Source organism: Coturnix japonica, chromosome 1 (genome assembly GCF_054131305.1).
Source record: "Coturnix japonica strain WE chromosome 1, WE-NBRP24, whole genome shotgun sequence".
In the NCBI taxonomy this organism is placed as follows: Eukaryota; Metazoa; Chordata; class Aves; order Galliformes; family Phasianidae; genus Coturnix; species Coturnix japonica.
The window spans coordinates 82,398,480-82,426,274 of record NC_140663.1 but is presented as its reverse complement, the minus strand read 5'-3'; the positions used below and the strand labels follow the sequence as shown (position 1 = coordinate 82,426,274).

General features: G+C 39.4%; 1 long non-coding RNA gene across 21 annotated transcripts in view; it reads right to left on the bottom strand.

Moving 5' to 3' along the window:
- Positions 1–27,795, bottom strand: part of LOC107321661 (uncharacterized) — a 102,686-nt gene that overhangs the window by 6,659 nt on the left and 68,232 nt on the right. For 4 of the 21 annotated variants that reach the window (XR_014938332.1, XR_004309150.2, XR_004309149.2 and 1 more), the window contains exon 3: positions 6,931–6,984. The exons of 11 other annotated variants lie outside the window; for them this stretch is intronic. This is a non-coding gene — a long non-coding RNA (uncharacterized LOC107321661). Of the gene's footprint in view, positions 1–6,930; positions 6,985–7,398; positions 7,494–26,730; positions 26,853–27,795 lie in introns of those variants that run through there. 6 more of the 21 variants (XR_014938326.1, XR_014938348.1, XR_014938335.1 and 3 more) reach the window with 4 other exon arrangements.

The window sequence follows — 27,795 nt, the reverse complement described above, 5'->3', positions numbered from 1 at the left end:
AAGATGACATGCAGTACTATGCAATAATTTAACACCATAGAGTTATTGACTGTAATTACCCAGCATCAGATCACCTTGAGGTACACACCAGACACCCCCATCATTCAGTGTTACCCAGCACATACACTCAAGTCCTTGAGCAAAAGCAAGCCCACAAGCAGGTTTGCCTTTGCCTGAGGCAGGAATAACTCAGACTGTCATGCTCAGAATGTTTTTTATCCCCTTCTGTGGCCTGCAGGAGTTTTGATTGGCCAGGACCAGCTTAACTGGCAAATTCAGGTGACTTTTGCTAAATATGCATATCAGTGTTTGAATGTCCCAGCACCTATTGCTCTCAATGTCATCTCTAACAGTCCATTGTATCATTTAATTTTTCCGGAGGCTGATACATGATATGGGATGTAACATACCCACCCAATACCATGCTCCTTAGCCCAGCTGCCCATGAGGTTTTTTTTTGGTAAGTGAATCCTGCTGTCTGACTCAATTCTTTCTGGAGTGCCATGTCACCACACAAGACTTGCTTTTCAAGACCCAGGGCAGTATTTTGTGCTGTAGCATGGAATATGTTTCCAGCCATCTGGTGGCTGCTTCCATCACTTTAAACAAATGGTGACTGACAAGGCAAGTTTATGGGAGAGAGATGTAACCCACCTGCCAGGCTTCCCTGTACTTATAGACATCTTTCTCCATACCAAAGAGGTTTTATCTGCTTGGTTTGCTTAATTATAATACATTTCACATTTGTGGCTAAGCTGTTGTATGAGAAACTGTTAATCACAACCTGAACCTCTGATTAACCAGCTGAGGCAAGCGTTGGGTCAGCTGCGGGAGCACAGGTGAAGGTAATTCAGCTGTGCTCCCAGAAGGGGTAGAGCTTGACTCCACCTTTACTGGATTTCATTTAAGGGCTAACCACCGCTAAGGCAGCATCTCTTTCTGGAGATTGTTCTTTTGTGGAGTTCTGGTGGCAGATCTCAATGATTTCCATCTTGATTGAAGGCCTCAGAGTTGGTGAGTTTTTCCCATAGATACCCTCTGACTATCTATTTATATCTATTTTTGTATTATTCTAACTATACATAACATTTCTTGTATTGTTTCAACTGTACATTTGGCAAGCCAGGTAGTGTAGCCATAGCTATAACATCCTTCCTTTAGAGTATGTATAAATGGATCAAGGGGGAGAAAGTTACCCCCTTAGGGAAAATACTCCCAGGAAAAATTCCAGGATTCATGGGCTCCCCTTACTTTCAAATCACCACTATTATTGTATAATGGGGCTCATTACAAGTGGTGGCCAATGTTTCCCTATTCTAGCAGAATATTTTGAAGGTCTGTACAAGGATGTTTTGACCACAAAGGAGAGATGACTGGCTGCATCTACAGTAGTGTGGCCTCTATTTACTGCCTTAAATCAGGCAGAAATCAGATCAAATACTATAGAGCATGAGAATCAATTATTAAAAGACCAGATTGAACAACCTGAGCATGAGCTTAGTATATTAACAGGGAAGAGACTGTTACTGCATTCCCCAAAGCTGCAGTTCTGCAGTATTTCGATGACAGCCAGGTATCTGAAACAACAGATCTGGTTAAAGAAGAAGATGAGATCACTAAAGCAGATCTAGAAGAACCTCTTAGGATGGACTCATTACAACTCTGTCCTATTATAACACAAAAAAAGTTCAAGTTTGACTGGTGGGGGTGCCTCCTGATCAATGGCTCCCTGCTGAAACATACTTTCATGTTACGGCCTGTCCATACATGGCCACAGAATGAATGGATTTGGTACAAGTTTCTGTCAAAGACCAAGGGAAAGTGTTCCAACTTGGTTATTATGCTTATGGGACTCGGGTGCAGAAAGCGTAACAGTCTTAATTCATCCTTTCCTTCAGAAGCTTCTGCAGCTCATCTGCAGCCTTCCACTACCATTAACTTCCCACATTGTGACAGGACCCACAAGTGAACAAGGCATATTTCTTCTCATTTTCTGGCAGTTACATGGAGTGGAGCTACTTCAGCATGTGCCACCTCATCTTCTGGCAATATTCTGAAATCTTTGCCTTTTGGTCAGTTCATAATCATTTCTCAGATTCCTGGATGACTGAGATTACCTATTCCCTAAGCCTGTTGCATGATCAGTGCAACTCATTCACTCCATGTAGCATCAATTACAAGATGTGTGGAGGGGACCCTTGCTTTGAACATTCAGTACAGGCAGTCAGAGTGCCAAGAGAAGCATACAATATACAAACACACATCTAAGCAAATGCTGAAATCATATACACATCATTAAGCATATATAAGGGCCTAACCTTGTCAACCTACATTTTGGAGTTACAATACATGCAGTGAGGCAAAATGATGCGTTGTGATAATGACATTGAAAGCAATTTGAGTTTACATAAATATTAATAGAGTTGATGAAGAAGCCTGTAAAGTGAACTCCATAAATAGGAAGCTGCCCATGTCATCCCTGAAACCTTGCCCACAATTAGCTACCAGTGAAAGCAATGATGTGTTCAATCTTGTTCATTGTCTAAGGGGTGTGAAAGTGCCAAAATGGCTTTAATAGGAATGAGCACTAGACCTTTGAAACATCACATGGGGCACTTTCTGAAAAGGAGGAAACAGTAAGAGCATCCTAATCAAATCCCTGATGAAAACAAGAAAACCAAAACCAAAACCAAACCTTTCAGTTCAGAGGAAGTATTGGATAGCACTGATTATGCTCTTCTGGGGAGTTCCCAAACAAAATCCAAAAATTACAGCAAAACAGTTATGTTCAGTCAACCTAGCATTGCCAGATCTAACTCCCTGTTCATTTCCCCTAATAAAATAATAATAATAATAAAAAAAAAGAAACAAAACCAAAGAGCTAAAAATAACTCCTTCCCACTCTATTTTCAGTGTTTCAGCCATTGATTCTTACATTCTCTAACAATTCCCTTTTGCCCTTGTGGATTCAGTACTTATGTGAGAGTCTACTGGAAATCAGCAAGGCAAAGCAATTTGTCATATTCCTCTACCATAAAAGAATGTCACACACTGTCTCATGAGCTCCCTGTATCTTTTGTGCAGTCTGCCACATATGGCCCACCAGGAAAATCTAGAGCCCCTTCTCTGGCAACATTTGGCATCAGCAATGCAAAGTAAAAAGAAGCAGAAGCAGAGTTATAGTCATGCTCCAAGATGGTGAAAAGTCTGTGTTCACAGCAGGTCAAATTGTCAGCTGGCTGAAATATTTCAGTGCTAATCAGGCAACTTCTTCAATTGATGGCATGGAAAATGCCTATGGAACAAGTCACAAAGCAAAAATTGGCATATACAGTCTACAGTACATCAAATAAGACTCAGCAGCACCTCCAGCTCAGCTTACATACACACATATATATACATATGTATATACACACACATACACATACTCAGCAATACCTTTCCACAATGCAGTGACCCAGATGAGTTTTATATATCAATGAGCAAAGAAGCATGACACATTTTTGACCTTGACTAACAGAGAGAAACAGTTTTGCACACTTAAAACCCAAGGGAGTTTTCCAATTAAGAGTGACAAACATGGCTAGTAAGCTGAGCCATGGCTCTTGCTGCAAGCTGTATGGCAGGGAGTATTTTTAATCACTTCCCAGTGATTTGCAGGAGCAGCAACATTTCTACCCTCTAGATGGGATAGGCTTTGCTATAGCAGGCTGACACAGCTTTGGTTGGTCTCAAAACGCCGTATGAAATATTAATTCAAATTCCCACCTGGCACAGATCCATCCAGCTACGTCCAGCTCCTAATTTTACCCTGCTCTTATTCTGGGTCTGTTTTGTTTTCCTCAATTTATGACTGCATTATGGCTGTATTTTCCCCAGTGTGGTCTACACTGACCAGGACTGCTGCCTGGAATGCGGTTGGGAGGAAGGCTGGGTGTGTTATTCTTTGGTCTTTTTACTCTTTCCCATAGTAAAATATCACATCTGAAACAGGAAAGAAACTGGAAACCTCAGAGCCACTGTGGGATTTGAATTAAGTTATCTATTCGGTATGGAAGTCCTGTTCCAGCATGGGATCTTAAACAGAAAGCAGCTAATGATACATGTATTATTAATCTGACCAGGGCTTCAAGTACTGTTTTTAGCATAGAACACCATACTAATAGGGGAAACTTTTGCATTAACAACGTGAAAAGGGCATCTTCTTAGAAATACAAACAAATCAGAAAATACCACTGTGTATCTTTCACAATTACAAACATGAATAACAGTTATTATACCTCTAGTCTTTAGAATTAGACACAATACCATAAATAAGGTGAAAAGATTTATTATACACACATAAAAACCATCTGCAAAGGCCATTAGCCTAGTCTGGACTCCCATTCACATTGCTTTAGATTTAATATTCTGGAATGAAAGTTTTTGAAACAAAATAACAACCAAAGAAACCTAAATCAGCACTTTTCAACTCACTGAGAGGTGCTTAAAAGGCACGCTTTAGTTCTCATCTAAAAGATTTAGGGAGTTCCTTCTGATGGAGAGAAATAACCTACAGTGAAAAGAAAAGCCTTAATTCTTCAGTTGACAATAGCCAAGGTTCAGTCATGAAAATAAGTTTCATTATTTTGGTCTTCTCTTCAGTAAGGGCAGAAATGTCATTCATCTTGCATCTGAATTGCTAAATATTATTGTTTGATTTCCCAGTCATCCCTAAGTTCAATCCAAATTGCCTTCAGGCTTTATAACTCTCACTGGACAGATAATTTAGAAGGCTACTGCTGATGGGCTTCCAACACTCCTGTGTTTGAAGCATCTGACTTGAATGTATCCCTGGACTGAAATGGTATGGGGCTTCACCTTGAGGAGCTTCAAGGGTATTTCCTTCTTTTCATGAACACAAGGTTGTTGTGTCCAGCATTCCAGTGGTTGTGCTCAGTGGCAACCTGTATATGTACTCCACATATAAAACCATTTCTGATGGTGATCTTTTCTGATCACCTCCACTCCTGATATATATAATAAACAAGTAAAACAGTAAAATGATTTTTAACCAATAAATTACCTTTGGCGCTATGGTCCCAGATACATGTGTATGCATTTGTAGGCAGAATTACACCTGTTCTGATTTACATGTCTAAGAACTTCCTAAATGTAGGTAAAGTACTGCTAAAAACAACAGCAGATCTGTATTTTATTGTTGTAGGATGTATAGTATGAGTCTGTAAGCTGTGTAATCAGCTGAGGGTAAAAAAAGAATACATTTCCACAAGAGTGACGAGATAAAATGAAGAGAGATACATTAAAAACACTGCACAAAGCTATTTGTACACATAGCATTTATGGAAGGGTGTGTTTGCTTGCATGTGTATATCCATAAATTCCTAAAAATGTAGGAATTACTAATATTGTCCTTTGGCCTAATTATCATTCTCATTCAGTAATACTACTGCAGTAGTGCCTCAGCATTAATGATAAGTGCCAAAAATCACCTTCTAGATGCATGAAAATAAGTCACTCTCTCATCCATTGTAACATCAGTAAGCACAACCCCTACAATAGTATCTTATTAGACAGCAATATATCCTACTACAGGAGATACTAAGAGTTCTGCATCCTTTATTACACCTTAATTACAAAATTTGTTCTCCTTGTGTACTGCCTTAATGTGGTTGCCTGATTTCTGCTGGTTTCCTTTCTACCTGCTGCCCAGCCCACGGCTGTGCTGCAGACAGTGGCTTCAGCATTGAAGCACCAAGCATGGGGCACATTGGTTTCTCCGCAGGGCTTGGATGGCTGGAGCACAGAATGCAGGTAACAACAGCCAGCAGTGAGAGAAAACTCCATTATGCATTCCTTTCCTTCCATCCGATCTGCTCAGCACTTCCTCTGGTTTTTGAAGAACAATTTTTAGAAAGAATTTAATGATAGGGTTAGCTGTGTCAGACAGATGGCTTCAAATTACAGTTATTAGAATTCCAGCCTAACAATCTGCACTTTAATAATTAATCATTGAAGAGCTCTTATTTTAAGCTTCTCTTGGAAGCAGCTTTCTCTGCTGTGTGTAACTGGGGAGAGGATTGACAAATTCAATGAATCTTTGCCCACGTTTTCTCCTCTTAGCAAAGCACAGGGACATCTTTCTAACCAATGTCTTGCAGCTGCAGGAATGTTCTTTGCACTGCAAGAACAAAGATGCCTGAAATAGTGAATTACTGTAATTCAGTCAGTACCCTAAGAACTGCAGACATCATCCACTACACACACACATGCATTCTACAAGGCCCTTTTTAAAAAACTTTTTATTTAGGAAGCAAAAAGTTTTTGTTTTCAGGGGTGCAACATCCCCTGTCACAGTGTAAAGGCAATAGCTGTAATTTACACTCACTGCAGATCTGACTTCAGGTATCTTCTTGGCTGAATTTGAATACTTCATGTTTTCTAGCAAGACAAATACCAATGGAAATGCTTGAGCAAGGGCAAGCCACCAGAGACCTCAGATGACAAGCCTGCATCTCCACAGCCTTGTTGCAAGGAGCAAGAAGCCAGTCTGGAGTTCTGCTCTGTGGATGCAGCTGTGGGATTGTTTTGGTAGCAGGTGCTGCCTCCTACAGTTCTATCATTTATTCTGTTGCCCAATAGCCATTCTCACAGTTTTCCAGCTGTTTCTATGGATAAATGCCCTCACAGACACACATCATACATATTATTCAGATCTTCCTTTAGGGTCTTGATTTATTTTTTTGAGATATGAATTCCAAATTTGAATTCTGATCTTGATTTAACCTATTTTGCATCCACTCTGAACTTTGAAACTCAATTTGAAAACACTTCACATGTTTGAGTAGCTATTATAGCATTTACATGTGAAAACCATACACTGCTTTGGCCCTCTACTTTATTGAAAGTGTAATTTTCATGGGCACTTACCCTTTGGACCATTCAGCTACTTGACTTTCAGCTTGGCCTCCAAGTGTGCACAAGCTGTGAAGATGAACAGAGTAGGTTAATTAAACCAAGTCCTTAATATTTGCATGGACTTTAGAAGATGTACCCTGGTTCATGAGTAGCACTTACTGAATTCTTTTTAGCCTTTTCTTCCTTCTTCATATGGGGAAGGACTGTTTAGTCAGTCATTGTCTTAACAGCAAGACAGCCACCAGAGCTTTCAAGGATGCACTTTCTGTGGCACTCTATTTGGTCTTTTAAATTGTTTTCTTTAAGATGCATTTTCCCGGCATCCTAAAAATGCATAATTACTCTCTAAAAGGGGAAACAGAACCCCATTTGTTTATCAAAGGGGCTGGAACAAACTCCCAAAAAGCCATTCTTGAATAAATAAGTACAGATGTTAAGTGCAATTAGGAAGGGAAAAAGTCTGAATCTTTATCTTCTTACCTGAGAGACTGATCATTGTCAAAGCTTTTATGCTTTCTTGCAGAACTCCTTTGTACAGAAGAACAAGACTATAGCTCCCTCACAGCCACTTTAATCTGTAATATCAGTAATATATGTCACAATGTTTCCACGCCCCGGAAAGCCTACAGATAGAGTAAAGTTAACCTTAGTCTCTGCTGTCTCCTTTCTCTTGAACTAGCAAAATGGCTTCACTGACCTCACATCAGATGAATGAGGTTAGTGCCACAGAAGGTGAAAAAGAGCAGAGATCCCACAGAGTAGGTGAGATGTGCTTCTTGAACTGGGGAGCTCAGAACTGGAAGCAGTACTCCAGATGTAGCCTCACCAGGAAAAAAAAGAAAGGGGTGAGAACCTCCCTCAGTCTGCTGGCCACATCCTTTTCAATGCATCCCAGGATGCCACTGACCTTTTAAGCCACATAGGAACATCTCCTTGGGATTTTTTATGTACAAGACAATTATTCCCTCATCAATTCAATGCTACTTACAGGTTGTTTGTTTGTTTGATTGTTTTTTATTCACCTGACCAAGGATAGGGTTAGAATATTTGTCCTTAAATCATATACCAAATTGTAAACTCAGTGCTGATCTCCCTGTTTGCAAATAAGTAGTCAGTGGTAAGACAGTCATCCGATTTGCCTTGGACATCTACCTCAAGATGAGATGAATCATACTCCCCAAATCCTATTTCTTCCCACTGACTTTTTAAGCCAGACAGCAGAATGCAGAGTAACTCATTGTGTGTGAGAGCAAAATCCAGAGCAGTTTGTTCTGTGTGCATAACTACTAGAAGACTGGATTGCTGTCAGTATTGGAAACAGTGCTGGACAGCTTCGTGCACATCAGCACCCTTTTGGAGTCACCTAGGGAGCAGCCAAAGCCATACTGCCTGATTTTCATGTCGTACAAGTACTAGCTGATTTCAGAAAGGTTACTTGCATAATAACATCTTTAAATGAAGTTACATGATTTAAAGTCACTTTTCATTGTCTCAGATGCTGCTGTGAAGCTGAAAGGAGGGCAATATACTTCTATTATATGCTGCTTTTCCTTCTTGATTTAAAGTTCTAAGGCACCATCATAAGGAAAAAAAAAAAAGAAAAAAAAAACCAGCCTTTTTTCCTCACAAGCTAGAGCTAGTCTGTGCTAGTGCGCAGTAGTCTACCTTAGAGCACAAGATAAAAGCTGAGCAGGAGTTCAGCAATAAGGTTCCCCTTCTTTAATACAGTCCCAAGCTTACCCATAAATTAATGTCCTAAAGTGACTGAGCTACCCCATCTGAGGATTGCCCCTAGGGTTGATCATAGGGCTGAGTCATTTTTTCAGGTTAGCACACTTAACAAAGAAACCACGATCAGAGCACTGAGTAGCCAATAACCAGGGCCACAATCTTACCAGCCTACAAATCTGAGACTGTGCTGGTGCCTGCAGGACTTCACTGTGAGCCTATGGGATCCAATTGCACCCACAAAGCTACCAAGGCTGCAGTAGAACTTGCTTGTCTCTCAGCTTAGGAAAGGTTTCCTATTTTCAGTTGTATAAATAAGAGTTAATGAGGTATTGTGGAGAAAATATAATTAACAATAATATTAATTATTGCAAACCAAGTGTTTTTGTTGTTTTTTTTTTTCCTGAACGAGTAGTGTTAAAGTCAAGAAGAAGCAAGTGATAATGTGAAGTATTTGCTTAAAAAAAGAAAAACAACAAAAAACAGCAATGCAGTTGCTCTTTCTAGGGAGATTTTCTGCTACTTTTCCTTTTTCCTGAACAATATCCCATAGTCTACCAAAAGCTGGTCTTTATTTATTCGAGGAATTGGCTATGACCTCTATCAAGTAACTCTGAAGTGATAAATGGGAATGTATTTTGTACATTGATTTGTTATTATATGATACGCTAACTTCTGAAGCTAATAAAGCAAAGTGGCCCAGTAACTACTTCCATCAGGAAATAAATAAATAAATAAATAAGAAGACTCTGGCTTTGTGTTGGTTTGTTTTCTAATAGATTTATGTGGAAGACCACGTATTTTGCAGTATTGCCAAACCTAAGTGTTTACATATCATGTTCTTATTCTTAAAATGACTTGGCTTTATCAAATAGGAACTATATGGGGCTATTTTTTAATATCTTAGCCTTTAGGCTATCGTTGAGTTTTGATCTTAATTTTGACAATGAAGATTAAAAGAAAACTTATGGTTCAAATAAAAGCTGAAACTGTGATATTAACATGCTGTTCTCAGCATTAGGAATTCCAACACAAGTATGGAAGACATCTACCCTTGGGAAAAGGATTACAAATTCTAGAGAGCCTAAGTCTGCTTGATGTCATAGTTTGATAAGAAGGCATAATGGTGTTATTTAGACAACATGAAGAGACATTGTGGAATAAGTGACTAAACATTAGATGGGGTCAGCTAGTGGGAAAAGCAGGTCTTTGCCCAGACAGAAGAGAGAAGCTGAAGATGTAACACAAATGTGTTGTACTGCAAGGAAAGGAAAGCAGTGGTGCCTGCTGAAGAGACAGTAATGACATTACACTGCATCCATCTTGCAGTCGGCATAAGATTCTGTCTCAGAAAAAAAAACAAACAAACATCACAACACTTTGCATCTGGGCTTTAGACAGTAAGTCAAGGAAATTTACTGTCAGTGAAGCATAAATATTTTTCCACAGCAACATAATCAAACAAATAAATGTTCATCACTAGACAACATTCCTGTAGTATGAAATTCAAATTCTAGAATAGGAATGGGGAAAAAAAAAATCTCATAGACGATGACACACAGATTGAATCAGAAGAACCTCCCCCATGTGGAAACATGAATCCTGTGATGGAAGCTGGCATCTGGTCAGTCTGCTTCAGTTACACTTGCACACCAAAACAGTGAAATAGAGTTCACACGATTTTCTATCACAAATCAATCCCCTTAGTTTAGTATGAGACTTGCCAGAGGAAGATACAAAAACAGCGGCTGCTAGAAATCTGAGGAACAGCAATGAGAAGTCTGCTGCTAACAAAGATAGGAATGGGAATACGTGTTAAATATTCTCCTTGCTGTATTATTTTAATTTTATTTCCATCATACCAATGAAAGCAGGGATGCCTTTTAGCTATATAAATCACTATTTTTTTTTCCTATTTTCTGATGTCAGAAGTGTCTTTGGCAACTAAAACTAAAACTGCATCACAGTATTAACTTTTAAAGCTTTTTTTCTTTAACTCCTAATTTTACTTTATAAATAAGGCTGGTCTGCCGGAATTTGTCTGTGTTCTTCTACTTTGAAAATGACTTACAACAAATATATATAATACAATACATGAATTTGAAGTGCAAATATGATAGGAAAAAGGTTGTTTTTACATTCAGCCAAGATTGTAGTGCCATTTTTTTTTAAACCGACAGCTACAGATGATTGCCTGCCCATGAGTTTGTTCACCTTCCTAATTCTACCAGGGGATTTAAATGCAGATATTACCAGTTCTTCTAACAAAAGCTTTTAGAAACAAGCTTAAAGCAAAAGTCAGAACACATTTTGAGGTATGTGACATCTCTCCAACAAAAAACCTCAATATGGTAGCTGTGCAGTTACACAGAGAATTAAAGACTGTTTGAGCAATATGTCACTGAAGTGATTAGTGATTATAATGATATAATGTGATGGAAAGTACCATGGTAATAGAAGGATGGCAAAATCTTTAACCCACAGCAAATGAGGATGAGCCCAAATACAACAGCCAGGGACACAGAAACAAAGGAAATGATCCCTTCCAGTCACTCAGGTGCACTGCATGCACCTGAGCTCCCCTGGGTTGGCCCAGCTTTCCCATCAGGTGCTCAATCACTGGTTCAAGCCATGACTGAGCATTTCCTCTACAGAGGTCACTGAATCATAGAATCATAGAATGGCCTGGGTTGAAAAGGACTACAATGATAATCTAGTTTTAACCCCCCTGCTATGTGCAGGGTCACCAACCACCAGACCAGGCTGCCCAGAGTCACATCCAGCCTGGCCTTGAATGCCTCGAGGGATGGGGCATCCACAACCTTCTTAAGCAACCTATTCCAGGGCGTTACCACCCTCTGAGTGAAAAACTTCCTCCCAATATCTAAACTAAACCTTCCACGTCTCAGATTAAAACCATTCCCCCTTGTCCTATTACTGTCTGCCCTCATAAACAGCTGTTCCCCCTCCTGTTTATGTGCTCCCTTCCAGTTTTGGAAGGCCACATCCAATACTGATTAATTAATATTTTCAGAAATATTTTCTGGCCTTACAGAAACTAATATTTTGCTTTCTTTTCTCATTAGTGTGCTTGTCAGCAGATGTTTTAATTGTATCATTCATTGTGCTCCTCTGTTCTGCCCTAGTGTCATGGTTTTGTAATTTTGTAATTTTGCTATCAGTATTCCACATCATAACATCATGTAAAGTATGGATACTTCTATTGAATGTGCAGTCCACAGAAGAAGACTACATATCCCAGAGAACAACAGGGTTAATGATAAGTCACGGGACCAGGACGCTGTATAATCTCGTTTCCAGGCTGGAGTGCCCTCCTTCTTCTCTCGAACTTCTCGGAGAGTGGGAAGCGTTCCAGCCGTGTCACCTAGAGTTCACAGTAGGCCTCTCGGTTTTCGGGGACTCTCTCTCTCTCTGTTTCGTTCAATTTGTTAGCCTCAATTATATTATATTGTGTTATCTTGTATTTCGGTATCATATTTAGTAAAATAAGTTTTTCCTCCTTAGATTGTCGCTGTTTTATCCCACTCCCTTTTTCCCCCTCCTTTCCGGGCCCCGGGGGGGGGCCCACGGGGTGGCTTCCCCTGTCACGGGCATAGGTAAATCTAAGTAACCCGTGACACCTAGTGAGGCCTCATCTGGAGTAGTGTGTATAAGTGTGGGGCCCCCAACACATGAAAGATGTGGAGGTTTTGGTGATGGTCCACAAGAGGGCAACAATGATGATCCAAGGGCTGAAGATGAAGATAAATGAAGGAAGTGGGCTTGTCCAGCCTGAAAAAGAGAAGGCTGCAGGGGGATCTCATTACAGCCTTCCAATGTTTAAAAGGAGATTATAAACATAAACAACTTTTTGGATAGATAGTGATAGGACAAATAGGAATGGTTTTAAACTAAGGGAAGGAATATTTGGATTAGATGTTGGGGGAAGTATTTTAATGAGAGAGTGGCAAGGTGCTGGATCACGGGAAAGATAGTATAAACTGATACTGTTAGCTGATAGCATCAAAAGAAAGGAATTAATAGGTTCAATTTTATTCAACACATAACACGTTTCCCTATTAAAAATGCAGCAAATTTATAAAACATCTCATAATATGCAGTATAGCATGAGAAGACTAGTTTTAATTGGTAGGTACTGTTAATTATTCCCATCCCATTAATAACAATGGATTTTTTTTTGGTAGAAAATTAGAAATCAAATTGAAAAGTAATTACTTCATTAAATTTAGTGATTATATGTTATAGCCATCTCAATCTTCGTTAACATGAATGACAAGCAACTTTTCTTATTCATTGTGCTCTGTGAATTTTGAAAGTTCAGCTTTCCTATTTAATCTTAAAACAAGATTGAAGAGTTACAGTAGATACACTTCCTGAGTCAAGTAGGTAGAGGGCCTTGGAAATCAGAAAGGAATGTCTGTACTGTAACCACAGAAACCAGAAGTAAGTTATGTAAATGCTGACTTCATTGAAACTGTTAAAGGAGATCCTTTACTTTAAGGATATCCTCTCAGTTAAAAAAGACATATCTCTTTCCTAGTATTTCCACTTTCCCCCTGGACTCATAGCAGGGGAGGGGAGTGGAAAGAAAGATTAAAAAAAAAAACCAAAAACCACCTTGTTAGATCTTGTGAGGACTCCCCAGAGGACGGACCATTGCAAATTCCTCTCCTGAAATCTTCTTGTGTCCCTTTAGGGATACCTACACCTGCTGCTTCCCTAAATTATGTCTGTAGTATATCTGTATACTAATGCATGCAACATGGGAAATAAACAGGAAGAATTAGAGATCTGAGTGAGGTCACAAGGCCATGTTCTCATTGCAGTCACTGAGATGTTGTGGGACAGCTCATGTCTAGAATGCTGTCATGGATGGTCATGTGCTTTTTAGGAAAGACCTAAGTTCTCCATAGAAACCTATGGACGTGGATCTGGAGCCAGAAGAAGAGCCAATGGAAGTGGATCCACCTCCATCAGGGCAGAAACATCATCAGCTCATCACTCTCAGTCAGTGTGGGAGGAGATACAGACCCAGACTCCAGCCTTACCATGACAGGGGAAAAGGGTTCTGTTCATCTCACTCCACAGAGCTGCCTCAGTGCCAGCGCTGAACCTCCCTAGCCAGGAGAGCCCATATTCCAGGATCACCCTGGAGGCTCAAATGGGAGGTTCATTTCCTGGAATTACTTTTAACAGCCAAGGGTCCTGTGTACCCATTCTTCTTTTCACTACCTCCCTCCCTCACCAAGATCTGTCATCTCTTCACCAAGAGGAAGAAGGGAGGGCTGGGATTGGCATCTTCTGAGCTGCTGCACTGGGGCAACATGAGCAGTCAAGCAGAGGTGCCAGTCCCACATTGCAGCATGGACAACTCACAGCTAGACAAAAGGAAAAGTCTGTCATAATGAAGGTGCTCAGGCATGGAAGCAATGCCCATTGAGGCTAGGGAGTTCAAATTTCCCTACTGTATTCAAACTTAACTGAGCTTGGCTGAATGTGACACCTCTCCTAATGAAGAAAGGCTGTGAAAATTTGAAGCTTGATGATCTTTGAGGTCCCTTCCAACTCATGCCATCCTATGATTCTATGAGAATTAAGCCTGGAAAAGGCTGTGGGAATTCATTATTGCAGCCTTTTGACACATAAAGGAGGCTTATAAGAGATGGAAATCAAAGACTTTTCCTCAGGGTCTGTGGTGATTGGATAAGGGGCAATGATTTAAATTGAAGGAGGGTATGTTTATGGTACATGTAAGGAAGAAATCCATTATGAGGGTGGTGAGACAGCTGCACAGGCTGCTCAGAGAAGCTATGGATGCTCCATCACTAGAAGCATTCTAGGTCAGGTTGAGTGCAGCTTTGGAGCAACCTCATCAACTGAAATGTTCCCCTATCAGTGCCAAAGGGGGATTAGATGATTTTAGAACTATAAACACAAACTATTCTGAATCTAACCCGAAGAATTTACAAGCAGTCCTCTAAAGATACAGTCTGCTCAGTGATCTTCTCACAAACAGCAGGAGCCAAAGGGAGAACAGAAAAGACTTATGGTGCAGCTGAGAGGGAACACCTGCTCCCATAGGACCCAAGGAAACAGTTAGACTTTAGGAAAAGATTCCTGCCACTGTTTATCAGTCTTCTGTGGGAGAAACTGGCCAAACAGATGATGTAGCAGTGAGGTGGTGAATGCTGCATTTCACCAATGATGACAATGACACATTCTGGAAGCCATGAAGATTTTTGCAAGTGCAGCATGCATGCTCTTGTTTGTCACTGGTGAAAATGTACCGCTAATGGCAGAGAATGTGCTGAAAAATAGAGTCTTATAGCTGAGAATTTGCTCTATTACATAGGGTTGTTGTGATCTTTGTAAGGGATTTAGTTTTTGTGGAAATAAATAGGAGGCATTACTTTCAAAGCAACCCATGTATATGTAGTCCGTGACAATTACCCTTTACTCAATGCAGCTCAGATAAGCCAAAAGGTTGGACAGCCATGATTTAACTTAATAACCAGCACTGAAAAAAAAATAGCTAAAGTTTTAGGTTGAGTTAAAAGTTAAAAATTTCATTCCATCACTAGAACAAGTATATGAAATCCATAATACATGCAGTCAAAAAAAGTTTCAAACTCAGGGACATGAAAACCAAACACTGGCTTCAGAAATGTGCCCTTCCCGCTTGCAAGTGAAAATCAAATCACTTAGACAGGTACCAAAGTTTGAAAATTTGTACATGTAATCCATAGGAATAATGAAAGGCTCAGCTGAAACTGCAAAGATCTAGCCTTATATATCCAGGGATGTCAGAAAGCCTGGTGTAAACCTGTCTCAACATTGTTTTTAGAACAATACCAGTGGGAGGTTTTTATGAACATTCATGAGCTCACATGCAGCATCTTTCCTAACACATCCAGAATTCTGATGGTCAAGAATTATGAATTTCATCACATTTAACTCATGTCTCTGTTGAGCTCAATTGTTAGAAAACAGAGGTTGCAAAGTGGCAAATAAATTAATAAATTAATAAAAATCCTCTAAGAAGTTAGAAATGCTGAATGGATCATCATCATAAAGCATTTTTAAAATTGCTACACAATTAAAGTTAATTTCACATTGTTACTATAATGAATACCTTATGAAAACTGAAGATGATGTACTTGGAGTCTTTATATTATGTGCCAGACTTTCAACTTAATTTGGGTAAGCACATTTTTCACTAATACTACGTTTGCTCGTTTAATGGAAAATCTGACTCGGTTTTCTACACAAGTATATTATTCTGTTTCTAAGCCCTACCTTACTAAATAATTTCTATCATTAGAAGGCATTAAAATCTCAATTTTAGAAAAATACATAGGAGATATTTAAAACACCAGCATGTTCCCACTTCAAACAGAGAAAGAAAAGCAGGAAAAAAAAAGGTGTATGATAGTAGAGTAGACCATCAGAGCAAAAAATCTTTCAGAGATGAGGCATATGAATCTGGCTAGCTGCCTAGCTTCCTGACAGTCTTTGTTAGGTGCTTGCTGAGAATTACTTGAATTTCAAATTGTTTTCTAAGCCAGTGAGTAGCAGGAGCTTCCTAACCGGCTTGTAATAAGTACAGAGGCTGAACACTGTGGAGCCATTTCTCCCTGCTTTTGGATTTCTTTGAAACTTGTAGAGACAAAGCAGTGGACCTGGAAATTGGAAAATTTAATTGAAAGTCCACATATATACAAAAAACAATTTGGTAATCTTCTGTACGTCAAAGCCTAAAAAAAGAAAGCAGAATGCTATTAGTCTCATATACTATGGGACCTGAAATCAGACTAAGTACCATAGTGTCAAAGAATTATAGAGTCACTCAGGTTAGAAAAAACCTTAAAGATCATAGAGTATAACCACAGCTTAACCATACTACCCTAACTCTAACAACCCTCTGCTAAATCATGTTCCTGAGCATCACATCCAAATGGTTTTCAAGCACATCTAGGGATGGTGACTCAACCACTTCCCTGGGGAGCCTATTCCACTGCTTAGCAACCCTTTCTGTAAAGACGTTTCTCCTAATATTCAATCTAAACTTACCCCGGTACAATTTGAGGCCATTTCCTCTTGTCCTGTTACCACTGAGAAGAGACCAATCTCACTCTCGCTATAAGTACCTTTCAGATAGTGGAAGAGAGCAATAAGGTCTCCCCTGAGCCTCCTTTTTCCCAGACTGAACAGCCCCAGTTCCTTCACTATCTCCTTGTAGGGCATATTCTCCAAGCCCTTCACAAGCCTCGTTGCCCTTGTTTGGACCTGCTCCAGCACCTCTTCCGTACTGAGGTGCCCAAAACTGAACACAGTACTCGAGGTGAGGCCTCACCAGTGCGGGGTACAGGGGCAGGATGACTTCCCTTGTCCTGCTCACCACACCATTCCTGGTACAAGCCAGGATGACTAAAGTATTGATCAAAAGTATCAAACCTCACCAGCTATTTTTACTTACCTATGGAGATACCTGTTAAATGCACTTCATTAGCACAATAAATGGAAATGCTAAATGCAGAAAGCCAACTGACCACAGGGCAGTCTCTTTTCTGTCCAGTGTTTTTCTGAGTGACATGACATTAGAAACTTAAAGGTCATCACTCAAAGATATATATTTTTTTTTCCCTTCCCAAGACATACCTTAGTGTCACAGTTTTAGTATAAGTTGGAGGACTTCATGAATTTAAGCCTTTGCCTTTACTTGTAGTTCTGAAAGTAAGGAATGAAAGCAGCCCATGGTAGAAAATGCCTACTGCTAAATTGCCATGCATTACCCAAAGCAAGAGGGAAATTATCTGAGGACTGTCATTGGCAAAAGGGAAGAAAAATTATGCTAAAACTGTAAAACCTGCTTCAGAGCTTAAATCACATTTTCGTTCTGCAGAAGACCTGCCTCTTCTCCACCACATTTTCCAAAGGAAACTAGAAGCAAGATGCATTTAACTGGATCACCAGTCTGGGGAACAGAGGACCACCACAGGTTAGAGAAAGAATCTCTTTGCCTTAGCAGAGCCAGAATTTTACATCTTCTCTCATCCAAATAAGAGGAGGAGACTGACTAATATAAATAATGTAAGTAAAACCTGTGTACTTTCATCTCCTGAAAACAGAAAGCAGATGTAATATTTTGTCATTAAACACAAACAGAGAACAAAACAAAACAACTGCAATTCATTTTAAGTAAACTTTTCTTAAATAATGAAACAACAGTATTCAACTAAGCTCACGATAGAAGTAACCATTACAACAATGCTCAATGAAAGAAACTCCTGTTTACAAATAGCAGCAGACTGATGTTCATCTGGTGCAATTCAGAGTTACTCCATTGATTTCAGGGAGTGCTGATTTACTGCAGTTGAGGATCTCAACAAATTCCACTTTAAATGAATTGTCATAAAGGTTGCAGTATTTCAAACAGTGTGGTTTTACTGGGAGGGGTGGCGGGGGCAGAGGAGGGAGGGGTGAACTGACTGCATAGCCTATCGAGTAGGGGATTTATGTATTCTCATTACTTAGGAGTTATCTGGAATACTTTATTGATGAGTTTGTGCTGGATGATGCATAATTACCAGAGGTTAAGGAAGACTGAAAAACAGCCATTAAAAAGTCAATGAAAATTGTGATGAAAAAGAGTTTTTGTACTTTGCTCAACTTCTAATGTGATATTAAAGCCGCTCCCTTCAGGCAGGTGGAGAGATAAGCTATTTTCAATATCTCTTATCACAATTTGAAAGCCACAGGAAAAATTGATATTGCACTGGAGGCACCAAAAGGACAGAGTGAAGAGAGGTCTTTGTTCTGCCAGGTGCAGAAATGCCATTTTCCTAAGAAGGAAACCCTTCCCACAGGCTTTGTGGCAGAATTTATTTTGTTACTGTGGAAGAGCTTTCATTTGGAAATGCTGTCGCTGTGTACCCTGTTTGTGTTCCTGTATGAGAAACTAGTAACCACAGCCTGAACCTCTGATTAATCAGCTGAGGCAAGTGTTGGGTCAGCTGTGGGAGCACAAGTGAAGGTAATTCAGCTGTGCTCCTGGACGGGTGGAGCCTGACTCCACCTCTCCTAGACTTCATTTAAGGGCTGACCACCACTAAGGTAGTATCTCTGTTGGAGATTGCTCCTTTGTGGAGATTGGGTGATCAGCCTCAGCATTTTCCAGCTAGACTGAAGGCATCAACATTAGTGAGTTTTTCATATAGGTAATCTTTGGCTATCTATTTCCACCATTCTTGTATTATTTTCTACCTTATAGTTCGCATCTCAAAAAACAGCTGTAGTGCCAAGGTAAGATAAAGAGGAACCTCCCTGGCTGGGGAAAAGGCTGCTGAAAATGTGTTTTGATAGTGATTTTCTGTTTTACAGTCTGGTCTGTCTTCTGTTGCCTTCTTTGAAGACAGAATTGAAACAGGTCCCCAGATCTCAAAAAGTTTGGTCAACATGACATAGAAAGATCTAATTCCTTGGGCCATTGAGCAAAGAGACTGTGATGAAAATCATGTACTGAAAAAAGAGAAGTTCTATTGTGCTTCACTTTGTGTAATCTTTGTCATTCCCTCAAAGGAAAGGTGTATTTTATTGTGAAGACTATTTAATAGAGACTGAAATACATCCACTTCCCTTGTTACCTATGTATCACCTACACAGTCTGCTCAGCCTCCTCGTTGCTTATTGGCCAGATGCTTGCATGTAGAAAACATGTTTGGAAGGAGGATGAACAAGGAAAAAGCAGCCTTGTTAATGATTTCTAGAAAGCTGTTCCCTCCCTATGGGCCATTGGGAAAAAAAAATATGAATAGGTCAGTAACTGTCAGCCAGAATGACTGTATCTTTTCTTAGACTTTTGGATACATCAGTTTTGTAGATAAGTCAGCTGCCTGTAACTGTATCTTTTAGAGAGTGCATCACTATCAGCTGACTTTTTGTCTTCTAGCTTCATAATCCTTTGAAAATTTCTTCTTTAGTTACCCAACTTTTCATATTAAAAATCAGTAAGGAAAACACAGCTTACATTCACGTTTCTGTTAAAAGACAGTTAATTTAAACTACTTCCTATTGGGGACTTGACTATGAAGTATATTGTGTATCTCAGTGTTGTGTTGTTGTTTCCTTCTGGGTATGAGACAGTGCAGATCTGGTTAATAGATCATGTGTAATGAAAATGATCCCAGTACTTTATGTTCATTAGTCTCTCAGTGTGATCTTTAATAAAAATGAATTTGACTAGATCATGTGCAAATAGAACAACTGGAGTTACAAACTGTGTAAATATACACGTTTTAAAAGGGGGTCATCATTTAAAAACTATTTGAGTAAATGGCAGAGAATAATGCATGATTGAAGTCCATGTCAATAATAGTAATTATTAGTTTACACAAAATGAACTTTTAATCACTGCCTTAGATATCACTTTACTCGCCAATGTTATGAAGTTATTGTTAATTCACCTTTCAGAGCCAGAATTCAGGCAAAGTTTACCTTTTGAGTGTAGACATGGAAGTAGCCCATTCATCTCAGAGGGAGTAGTCAATGACATTAAATATATGCACACTGTACATGAGTTGATGACATGGTGTTAAAAGCCTAGTATAACTGAAGAAAACTGAGTTCTTTACACATTATGGGTAATAATGATGTAATAGTCTTGGTGGCAGTAGGCACATTGGCTGGGGCTATACAGCTGTTCCATGCTGCACATATAATTGAGAGGTGAAAAGGATAAACACCTCAGATCACAGAAATCTGGTGAAATTTTGCTGTCTGGCTTTCATAACAAAAATACTATTTACTCCCAGGTCTTTCCAGTTGTACCTACCCCCTGCCCAAGTTATTACTTTCACCTTTTCATTTTTCCCCCTACCTGTCTTCCTTTATTGTAATGGAAGCAATATGTCAGCCTTGAAACTTGCCACAATAGAGCCAGATGCAAAGTCCCACATATTGTGTTAGATTTTATTTATGCTGAAGTGAAACACCGTGTAGTGCCTGTAATGCAACACATGTGACATTGTGGGATCCAATCTGTCATGAATCCTAAAAATACCACAGGTCTGCTGGATGGCATTGCTTAAAAAACTTCTCTGAAATGCTACACAGTCTGTTCCCAGGTTCACTGCTATCTTGTTTTCTCTATTCTTCCTTCTCCCACTTAGTTATGACAGCCTGAAACTATAAAAATTTATTCACTGTTAAGCTAAGATTAAATATATTGTTCTTAAAAATTATACAGTTTTGGTAATCTACTTTCTGCCTCTCCTTTACTGGTGACATTACAACAGAAAAGATTCACAATAGCATGCAGCCACACTTGCCATATTATGTACATATGGTTGTTGGTAAGGCCTTCTGCTGTTTTGCCATCTCTGTCTTTCTCTTTTCTGCCTTAAAAAGATACTAATCTACTGCTGGCAACTGATTTCAATACAGAAGAAAATGCCTGATTGCTGCATTCTGTGAAAACTTGATAGAGACGTTGATTAGAAACTGACTGCAAGTAAAAGTAGGACAGCTCTCTTCTGACAGTTCCTAAAAGGAAGGGAGAAGCAAACAACAACCATAAATAGTGGAAAGTGAATCAGCTCAGAGGAACTGATTACTTCAAAGAAAATATATCAGAGAGAGCTTTCATTTGAAAATATGTAATTTCTTCTACTTCAAAATGACACTAAAATCAGTTGACTAACCTTCACTTGAACAGGAAGGTATGTGGGGTACCGTATCTCTGTCAACCAGAAGACACATGCATATTTAATAAAAGCATTGTACAGAGACAAGCTGTTCTCAGTTCACACTGAGAAGTTCATGTCTCAAGATTTGAAATTATGGGAATTATAGATAACAGGTTAAAAATAGCATCTAATTACAAGCACATACACCATAATGGCATTTCAGTTTAAAGGCAGTAGAAATATCTAAGAGACAAAATATTAATTTGCTGTTTAAGAAGCTCTCTTTCTGTAATCAAGCCTATTCTAGGCAGAATACACTCTAGCCAGCAAAAATAAAGTAATGCATGCTTTAAGATACACAGCATGTTTCATACATAGAAGACAAAGCTTTGCTATTAGATTGAGACTTTGTGAATGACCTGAAGTGCAAGTTAAAAGTAATTTAGATGATAAACAGTACAGTTACTCAACACTCAATATCACCAGTAATCACTTTAAAAATCACTCTGCTTCTCTGCAGTTTTCTGAGTAACAGTATTTCCTTCTTCCCATAACTCAAATTCCTCTGGGAAATGGTGTCTTTATAGAAAGCAGTGATTAGCAGCAATGCTAAAGCAGGCTTGAAGTTTTGGAGGAGGGAGTAGATACAAAAACTGAGCTTGTGTGAAATGTGGATTGCGCACAAAGTCAAACAGGCTAAAATAAGTATATGTTAAATGTGGACTAATGTATAAAATGTCTTTAGTTTGTATTCTTAGGCTTGTTAATGCAGAAGCTAAAAGGCCAGGATATTAACATGTAAACATCTGTCACTCTTTGCAGAAAATACTTAGCATCCTCTGAATTTCAAAAGGTCAGCTTCTTAACTTTCTGTTTATAGAGATGAGTGGAAATTCTCACTTGCTGAAATGTGACTACTACAATGACAACAGCATTTTCCCCAATTTACTTTATAGCTCAAGACTGTGCCTCATCTTGCTGCTCCACAGTAAGTCCCTCAGCTGTGGCAGATCATACAAACTGGTGCTGCCCTGAATCTGGTACAGGCTGCACTGCTGTTCTGCAGGTACACTGGTCATCTGGAAGCTCTCAGCAATTTGGAGAGCCTTGTTTTTAGTCTGTCACTCCCCTGTGCTTAGAGAAACTCATTTTGGAGCCTTCAGCCAGCCACTTCCCCCAGGAGTGGGATCAGGGCACTGCTTACAGCTTGGGAGAAATAGGAACAGAATTGACCTTTACCTCAGGATTATAGCTGCCCAGGTTTTTGCTTTTCTTTATAAATTCATCTTTCTGTTCTTTTTTTCTTCATAATCTTGTTGCCTACAGCCTCTCTCCTCTCAAATCTTTGTTCTTCATTATCCCCCAAAAGCTGCCTGCAATCCAAGAAGCAGTTAAGACACAAGAAAACAGAACCAGGAGGGCAAAAAACTTGCCTGGCTGTAAGCAGGGCGGGCAAATCTATGCAGGGCTATAATTGACACAGCTATAGGATGCCTAGATGTTACTTGACATTGTGCCCAAATGTCTTACAAGTTCTGTCAGTGATCTGTTCACCACATAGAGGAAAACCACTTTTAGAAGCTTCTTTTGCATTGCATTTGTGCAAGGCATTACTATGGGACTGTGATCTGCACTAGCATATAAGTGATGGAGACCTGAACTGCCAGCAGGGTGTTGGGATATGTTTGGCTTGGTACATAAAAGCATGCACACAAGTGTCTGGAGCACGTAGGCAAAGCAACACCACACCCAATATGAGTTTTGGGTTCCTAAGAACTGTCTGAAAGGGTACACTTTATTTCATCTTTTTAACTTATAGGTTATTCTTATATCAGTTAGGCTTTGCTTTGGCATTTTTGGTTTTGTTCCCCCTCTTTGCATTCATCTCCTGACTGTTTTGCTAGCTCAGTGATTTTGCAATTTATTTTCCAGTGAGAAAGCAAAGATCCACAAGTACAGGCCATAACTGAATTAGATAGAAATAATATGACAGATATTGATGCCCTTTTCACTATAAAAAATCTTTGAGAGTAGAGACAGTTGGACAGGAAGACAGTAAGCACAAGGCCTCATGGAAGGGCATAAGGGAAAGTGTTTTTATAAGATAAGCTGGTGAAACCGAAGGAGAGAAACAGTTCCAGTTAAACACAAATGAAGCAATAACTTCCCAGTGTCCTCTGGCAACAAGTCAATTCAGAGATCAGTTTAAAAAAGTATTACCTGTTCAATGCACAGAAAATGATAATGGTAATATGCTCTGCTGTACTTACTGCTGGTTACTGTGATGGGGGTTTCACTGCAAGACAGCTTTAAAAAACTTACCAAGCTACCAAATCCTTTCCGCTCAGTTTGCTCACCTTCAGTTATTTATTCTTTTTTTTTTCTTTTTTTTTTTTTTTTTCCCTAAATCTTTTTTCACCTTAATTTGATCTGTCTTGTTTCTGACACCATGCTGGAGCTATTCTGTCCAGTTAATGAGAAGTCACTCAGTTTTGAAGACACCTTACAGAAGTTTTGGTCAAGCCATTGGCACCTGGGGATCTGTTGTTCCTTTTCTTTCTTGGGAGAACAGTTAGAATGTGTTCAGACTTTATTTTGATATTATTCAATAGAAAATGCTCTTACTAACTGATGTCTGAAGAAGATGGGAGTGCTCATGGGTATTCTACCCATGCAACACAAGAAGATACTAAATTGTCATGGGCTGAAACACAGAGATTAGTACTGAGATTTGTTGGAGTGATGATCTCCTAGCCTTGTACGTGCTCTGTTTGTGGTAGTTCTCCACTGCATGGAACTAGACTCAATAAAGTCCCTGTGTGTACTATACTAAGCATATAATGAACAGAAGGAAAACAGAAATGACTCTTGTGATCATTCTTCTAAGGGAAAGACATTTCCTTTTCTATTAAGTGTTGCAATTTAGTCTTTCTAATTTATTTATTACCATCTATTCATGATTTCTTAGTCACAGAAAATAGTATTGCTTCATTACAAGAACACGTTTTTAAGGAATAGTGAATCACATTAATTTCAAGAGTGTCTCCATTAATCCCTGGAATTGTATCAAGGATGAATTTGGCCAAAAGCATTTTGGGAAAGCTGCAAGCGTCTACTGTATTGCATCTATCTCCACAAAGAAAGAAGAAAAACAATAGGAAATCTACTGATTTGCTATACCTTTTCAGGCTTAAGTGGTACAATAGAGTGTTATTTCCTACATTTATTTTGTTAGGGTGTCTTGTCTGTCTTCTCTTAGGGGCTGAATGAAAGCTGAATGTGGATCTTTTGTTTTGAATGATTGACAGAGTGTAAGGTTAGACAAGTCTATTTAGAGACCATCATAACCCCAACATAAGGGATCTTGAAAAATATACAGACTTTGTAATGGTGCATAACTCTCTTTCCCCTGAGTACTATCCTATTCCAGTCATTGCTGACAGAGGAAAGAACGATCAAAATAACAAGGTTCAAAATAAACCTCTGGAAATTCTTACAACATGAAAGTACTATTCTTCAAAATCTTGGACTGAGGAAAGCACAATATGTGTGCAGTAAAATGTTTAGAGGGAAAGTATAAAAGAAAGCAAACCCTAGCATTAAAGAGAAGAAAGCTGTAAGAAACACTTTGAATGAACATATGGGAGAATGTGACTCAGAGGTAGGGCAAATGTCAAAGATAATTATTGCCTTTTCAGGTCATATACAATTTTTCAAAATACTTGTGCAATAGAAGCCCAGTTGTGAGCAGAATCTTTTCCAAAATGTGAGATAAAAAGTGGTAAGTACCATTGCCTGGTATATTTTGAGTCTTTAAAATGCTTTTACTTCACATCAACAAATTAACTATGATCTAATAACCACAGTGAACTACATCTCATTTATGATAGCATGTATAAAACCAGTGTTTACTAGGAAAGATGGAACAGAAGGGAAGTAGCAGTGCCTGAGTACAACTATGAATCACAGCAATGCTCACAGGAATAAAGGTGGCAGACATGAAACAGTCAGATCTCATAAGAGCAAGGAAAACAGTGAGGCTTGCTTAATATTTTCTACCTCAGTATCTCAGCTAGGATGGGTTTTAACAATCTCAGAAACAAAACAGTGGTAGTGGTGAGTAGAAGGGTCTTACCCATGTGGATTAATTATATTCCAGGTCAACTTTGTGCATGGAAATAAAGAGAAGAAACACTTAGAACTGATTCAGATCGGTCAGAGACAAGTAAAAAGTAATGAAAGTATTCCAGAGGTATTATTTAATTAGTTTTAAGGGAATACAAGTATCGTGCTTATAATTTTCATCAGCAAATACACCACCTGCTACAAATAGAAACAAAGATCTCAGTATAGTTCGTCCTTATCAACTTCACTATAAGCCAAGAGCAGTTTGTATTGATGACTCTAAGTTTACCCAGATTATCAAGCCATTATTTCAGATTATTTCTATTATGTCAGTTGAATTTAGTTCATACCCAAGACCCTTTTCTTTGTCCCCCAAATATCCTGTCACCTTCTAATCTAATGTAGATCAATCTACTGTGCCTGCTGTTGGTGTACATGGAGAAAAGTGTAATTCCATTTATGCTGCAAATAATATTCCATTACTGAAGAGATTTCTATTATGTATATCTTTACTGTGCCTAACAGATCAGGGATGCTCTGAAAGTAATGCCTTCTGTTCTGTTATGCTGGCCTATGATGTCAGAGGCAGATGTTGGTGCTATGGCGCCAGAGGTTGAAACTTCCTGACAATATTCCATTACATTTTGTCACTTTATGGCAGATGAAGACCAAAAAGGGGATGTTAGCACAGTGAAGTGGTATGTGGTTCATTTCAGCACTGATGTGAAACACAAACCATATTCTGGCCAATCATGCACATCTGCCATACCACAAAATGCCACTTGATAATCTCATCTGAGTGATTCAGTGGATTTTGAACAGGGAATTGTGTATGAAGCTGAACATTGGCTTCAGTGTATTGGAAATGATGGTGGCAACATAGAAATACCACGAAGTGGGTCTCACATATACATGTTTTCAGGACCTATTGAACCAATATGAGGCTGAAGGTGACAATTTATTGGATCACATATCATCATTAGTGGTGTCACCAGTATGAGTTGGAGTGAAAACAGTGAAAATAATAATAATAAAAAAGTACAAGCTACAGCCCTCAGTGGGTAAAGTGATGTGCGCTGTTTTCTTTCTGGAATAGGAAAGGGATAATCCTTCTAGATTTCTTTGAACCCAGAAAAACCATCAGCTCTAACCACTGCACTGGGACACTGCCTAATCTGATGGCTCAAACTTCCAGAGGCAGGCCAGAGAAGAAGACAGTTTTTCTCTTGCAACACAATATTGCCAGACTACATACCAGTTGGAAGACCGGCGAGCACAGTGACAATCCTGACTGGAGTGTCCTACCACATCCATTGTACAGTCTGTATTTGGCACCTTCTGACTTCCATCTGTTCAGGTCGGTGAAAGATGGACTGAGTGCACAATGCTTTCTTACCAGCAATGACATCATAGTAGCTGTGGAACAGTGGGCCACCTCCACTGGTGCAGATTTTTACAAACGTGGCATGCAGGCTCCTGTCATCCCCCTACAGGCTTGGGGAAGTGTGGCTGGAAAGCTGCCTGATGGAAAGGGACCTTGGTGTTCTAATGGACAGTCGGCTGAATATCAGCCAGCACTGTGCCCAGGTGGCCAAGGCCAGTGGCTGGTATCAGGAATGGTGTGGTAAACAGGACTAGGGAAGTCATTCTGCCCTTGTACTTGGCATTGGTGAGGCCTCACCTCGAGTACTGTGTTCAGTTTTGTGCAACTCAGTACAAAAAGGACATGGAGGTAATGGAGCAGGTCCAGAGAAGGGTAACGAGGCTTGTGAAGGTCTTGGAAAATCAACCCTCTGAGGAGAGGCTGAGGAAGCTGGGGCTGTTTAGTCTGGGGAAAAGGGGGCTGAGGGGAGAACTTATTGCTCTTTTCCAGAATCTGAAGGGTGCTTACAGTGAGAGCAGAGTAAGTTTCTTCTCACTGGTGACAGGATGAGGGGAAATGGCCTCAAGTTATGCCAAGGTAAGTTTAGGTTGGATGTTAGAAAACAACTCTTTATAGAAAGGGTAGTTAAACACTGGAATAGGCTCCCTTGGAAAGTGGATGAGTCACCATCCCTGGATGTGTTTAAGAACTGTTTGGCTGTGGTGCTTAGAGATATGATTTAGTAGAGGGTTGTTAGAGTTTGGGTACTATGGTTAGGCTAAGGTTGGACTTGATCTTTGAGGTCTTTTCCAACCTGAGTAATTCTATGATCACTGGTGAAAATTCACAGCTAAAGATGGTGAGTGTGTTAAAATACAGTGTTTTTTAGCTGAGAATCTGCTTTATTGAATAGTGTTATTGTGTTCTTTATATCTCCTGTAATTTCCATGGAATTAA